This window comes from Haemaphysalis longicornis, unplaced genomic scaffold, assembly GCF_048455015.1.
Source record: "Haemaphysalis longicornis isolate Haplotype H1 unplaced genomic scaffold, Haemaphysalis longicornis Haplotype H1 scaffold_1, whole genome shotgun sequence".
NCBI classification, from domain to species: Eukaryota; Metazoa; Arthropoda; class Arachnida; order Ixodida; family Ixodidae; genus Haemaphysalis; species Haemaphysalis longicornis.
This window is the reverse complement of record NW_027526203.1, coordinates 214,587,618-214,592,642: the sequence shown is the minus strand read 5'-3', so window position 1 is coordinate 214,592,642 and position 5,025 is coordinate 214,587,618. Positions and strand designations below refer to the sequence as shown.

General features: G+C 44.4%; 1 long non-coding RNA gene across 1 annotated transcript in view; it reads left to right on the top strand.

Moving 5' to 3' along the window:
* The window catches only part of LOC144168284 (uncharacterized), a 14,754-nt gene extending 9,956 nt beyond the window's left edge, over positions 1 to 4,798 (top strand). Inside the window, exons 2-3 of the long non-coding RNA XR_013322171.1 lie at positions 701 to 752; positions 4,670 to 4,798. This is a non-coding gene — a long non-coding RNA (uncharacterized LOC144168284). The remainder of the gene's footprint in view (positions 1 to 700; positions 753 to 4,669) is intronic.
* The last annotated feature ends 227 nt before the right edge of the window (positions 4,799 to 5,025 follow it).

The window sequence follows — 5,025 nt, the reverse complement described above, 5'->3', positions numbered from 1 at the left end:
TTAACATCCAACCATCATCATCATCATCGATATGTCTAGCGTTGCTGACGGACAGGTGGTGGGCGCAGCGGAGGGCCTTAGGAAGCTTAAAATAATTGCCGGTGCTCTTGATAACATCGTGAGGAATCGATGTGTTTTGTTTCGTATGCGGTTTTTATCGCATTAGGTCTATTTCTATATGCGGCCGTGCGGTTTCGCCGCGCTTTTGTTTTATTTCGATAGCTGTGCCACTTAGAACAAAACAAAATACAATGTGCGACTGCTTAACTTATCGGACGTAAAACTTCCCTTGAGACAAATGAAAGCCGGAAATAGTTTGAAAATCTTAACTTGGCAATAAAAGTGTTTTGATATTTTTTTATCGTCTTGTTAGTGGCTGAAAACCTTTCCTGACCCTTTTTCGCGTTCTCTTTCTTTGGAAAATATTTGTTTTCTTCAAACAGTTTGTAGTTCAGGAGCACCTAGGCGGAGTATATTTCACATTGCTGTAAACGCTATCTACGCTTACATAGCATTGGTTTTAAGCACCTTTCATCAATTCTGTGGTTAGGTCTTTTGACATAACTGTCTTGATAATAAAACAATCATTGAGTGAGTGTTCTTACTTCTCGGAATGTGTAGTGCACTGTGAGCGTTTAACTTTGGCAGGTAACGACGTTTGTGCTTATGTAACTTTTCTTTGCAACCTTTCATTTAAAAGTGGCTGGAGCTTCAGGACGGGGGCTGTCTGGCAAGATGAAAAGCAATAACAGGTACGTACTGCATTTATGTGACCGATATAGGAACCCAGAAATAGAAACTGGACCTATAAGTATGCGTTTGAGTAATGTGGGGCCTTTACAGCAGGAATTATGCCCACCTAACTTGTGGGAGTTGTTTATTCTTGCATTACCACAGGAATAATAGTAGTAGGTAGCCCTTTCAGCGGTAGGATGCTCTGCATGTTTAGGACAGTTGAATTATGTTGAATGTAGCTTTTTATACGTGCAGAAAGTAAATTCCTGTTTTATATTTCTTTTGCACACGATGTAGTGCCTGTGCAGACCAGGTTTTCTGGGTGAAGAGTCCTTCAACATCTGCTTGAGGCTGGGCAGCTGTTATGTCATAATGCTAGTAATGTGAGTAAGCACAAGGTCTTGCAGGTGCAGTCCCAGTGCCGCAAGAAGTAATTGGAATGCTGGAGCTGGGGCCAAACTCGGGTCTTTAACTGACAGCAGCACATCATATACGCATACATATCGGCCACAATATCCCCTCTATACCTATGGACCCTTCTGTATTACCGTGTCACTGAGCATTATGCATTGGATGTTGGATGCCGCGCCAGTGGAGTGATGGTGCTCTCAGCAGAAGGCTTAAGTCTGGCAGAATAGCCTGCATGCTTCCAGTGAATGTGAGCTAGTCAAGCTGAATCTCTTGCAGATACAGGAAGGCACTGTTCTTTTCTGTGAATACAGACTCCTGACATCCTTTGGCGCTATCTATGCACTGAATTTACATGGCTTCCTTGTTAGTGGACAGTTAATCAGCCGGCTGTTTTGCGATTGGTTAAGCAAAATAAAAAAAAAACAGTGGGGAGGTTATGCTGGGTGTGCGTGCAAGGTCCCGAAGTCATTTGTGAACTTGAGTTGTAAGTTGATCTGTCAATTGAATTTCTTTCCCTTTTGCATTCAAGCTCACCCACCCCTTTCTCTGAAATAAGATCGTGTCTATGCTACTGAGCTGCACTGTTGGTGGCACCTGGAGTGAGGCATCTTTATGCTTCATTTCTTTATGTCGACTGCGTACTGTGACTGCTGAAAATGCTGTAAGCACAGTGCTTACGTTATGCGCACAGGCTCAGTTGTTGTGTGAGTTCAAATTCATTTCAACCAAATAACCTGCCGCGGTGGCTCAGTGGCAAGGCGTTGCGCTGCTGAGCACGAGGTCGCGGGTTCGATTCCCGGCCGCGGCGGCCGCTTTTCTGATGGAGGCGAAAAGCAAAAATGCCCGTGTGTATGACATTTCAGCGCACGTTAAAGATCCTCAGGTGGTCGAAATTAATCCAGAGCCTTCCAATACGGTGCGCCTCATCGCTTGCGTTGCGTCGGCGCGTTAAACCCTACAATCAATCAATCATTTCAACCAAATAGATTTTTGTCTAAGCAAAACGAACCGTTGAGCTTTCTTTGTCATATTTTTGCTCATTAATTAAAAATATTTTTTTTCATCTATATAAAATGGCTTTAGTGCCTCTAAATGTGTGCAGACAAAAGTTTACATGCTGGGTTCTGTTTTTAAATGAGGCATAGCCACATGCTACTCAAGATCATGAGTTCGCTTTCTCGAATCATAAGAATTGACAATTTAGATTCTTTCGGGCCAGTAAAGTGACCGCACATGTTGATGGGGTGGTAATTCTGGCGAGGCATCAACCGCCTGGTCATCATATTGAACATATATTTGGCTAGATAGTGTGCGAAGGATGTGAAAAAAAAACAAATTGTACCAAAACAATGTAAATTAAGTGCAGTCAAAAGTTTGGTTCTTTGCACTATAGGGTAATGTTAGTACCTAAGCAGCATTTACTGTATTGGCAAGCTTGAGACACTGACAGCATAATGCACCCGCAGCTAGGCTCAGTGGCTAAGGTGTGGTGCTGAGCCCATATATGCAGGTTTGATCTTGGCCGCGGTGGCTGCTTTTCTGATGGAGGCGAAAAGCGAAAACACCCTTGTCACGAGATTCAGCATAAGTTAAAGTTTCCCAGGTGCTCAAAATTAATCTTGAGCCCTCCACTACTGCACGCCTCATAGCCCATGTGCAGCTTCAGCGTGTTAAACCCTGCAATCAGTCAATCCGACGGCGTAACGTAATCACGTGATTTTTATCAAAGCCTTTTGGTGGGATGAGGGGGCAAACGTTGATAGCCCTGGCAAATAAAATGCATCAATGGTACGGATGGGTAGATGATGATGATTGATTGATTGTGGGGTTTAACGCGTTGACGCAACGCCGGCGATAAGGCGCGCCGTAGTGGAGGGCTCCGGATTAATTTTGGCCACCTGGGGATCTTTAACGTGCGCCGAAATCTCGTACACGCGCGCGTTTTTGCTTTTCGCCTCCATCAGAAAAGCGGCCGCAGCAGCCGGGAATCGAACCCGCAACCTCGTGCTCAGCAGCGCAATGCCTTAGCCACTTAGCCACTGCGGCAGGTAGGGATGGGTAGGTTTACCTAAAGTAGCCCATGCTGGCTTGTGCTCCTGCATGGTCTACTATAGGTAGATATTGGGGCAGCAAGGCAGTGCTCCCTAATGATTTGGCCACAACCCCCCTGTGTACCAAGCAGGGGTACCTGAAACAGTCCATCATTTTTTAATACCTCAAAAGCTTCTCTCATTGATGATCGGGCACAAATAAGATTTCATTTCGTTGTTGCTTATAGTCTTGCTCTTCTGATCAAGATCGGTCTAAAAAAAGCACAGAGAACATAGTGTATGCTAATTTTGAATTTTGCCCTTCCAATAATAATGCCAAAGACAACCCCGTACCGTGTTTACTGAATTGTAATGTGACCACGATTTTAGCTTGAGGGGTGACTTCATCGCATCCAGAAAGAAAAATTAAAACCACTAAAGTAACTCAAGGAGTAACTTTCTGTCGTGCAAAAAAAAAAAAAAAGAGCCGCCAAAGTACTCACGTGAGGCCAGTGGAATTATGGAAAAGCACATTTATTTTCAAACACTTGGGCTAGGCGCCCACCTTTGACACTTATAACTTCGCAAGAAGCCCATCTGTCGAGCGATATCACTTGTTTTGAGCTGTATCAGCTCAACACTGACCGCAAAAAGGCGGTTACACTGTTTGGTGACAAAATCAGCAACACCCTTTTGTAATTCGACGTGGCAGCTGTAGCAAGGCCCTCGGAAACTTTGTGGGTAGGGTTCGCATGTAAAAAGGCGCTCCCGCAGTAGCTGCCATCCACAGACGGTCGATGTTGACTCTTCGGGGAGCTGCCGAATTCCCGATTTCTTGAGCCATTAAAATAGCATGGGTCATACTGAGTGCAACACGTTGCCGTAACAAGGGGAGCTGAAGCGGTGTTTAAACACTTGAGGGCAATGAAAGTTACCTATGCCTCAATACGAAAGTACGGCGCGAAAACAAAGGAAAAAAGTTGCGCACGCTGTCAACCACCACAGAAAAAAAGCAAGGAAACGGAAAAAGTCGATTTTAGCTTGTAGTGGACCCGAACAACTCTGACACGTCTTGCTGACATATATTGCGAAATGGTCAAAACTGTAGCCATTGATGACAATTGCGTGCATAATTGCAATTTTAGGCAACTTCAGTTGCAGTATTAGATTGTAACGCGAGGGTTGACTTCAGCTTGCAAAAAGAAAACCTGTTATAATCGACTAAATACAGTAACATTCGTATTTGTATTTAACTATTTAAATTCAATTTAAGAAATGTATGATATTTGTTCACCTCTATTGTTTTGATTGTTCAGCATATTGATCATGACAGCATCATGTGACGTTTTCAGACTGCCTAGAGATGAATGAACTCATGTTGCTCATGGCAATTTGCTGAAGCACTGATTGAAATTTTGAAAAACTAGGGAAATTTTGACGCATCAGTTTGGTAGGCGCCCTGACTATAGACCACAATTTTCCAACCTCCTCAGGGTGGCGCCATTTGCCCGGGATTGGTGTGGAGCTGTGCAGGCATTTCTCAGGGGACAGCGGGAGCAGCCACGGCCCCAGCCACATGCCACCAGCCGCATTGGTCTGCGTATCGTGTGGCTGATTCGGACACCTAATCTGATTTGAAAATTGGTAAGTTCATATTCAACAGTTTGCAACCCCCAGTTTACAGTGCAGTAGAAAGTGGGTTAAAGGCGAGTGAAAGCTAGTTGCATGCGAGGATTGCGTATGCTGTACACAGGCTGCAAATGGACCATGCTGTGCGTGGTTCTCACCGAAATCGCGTTTTGTGGAGCTATATTTCTCTGTGCCACACTTTTTCCAGTCAATTGCTGCA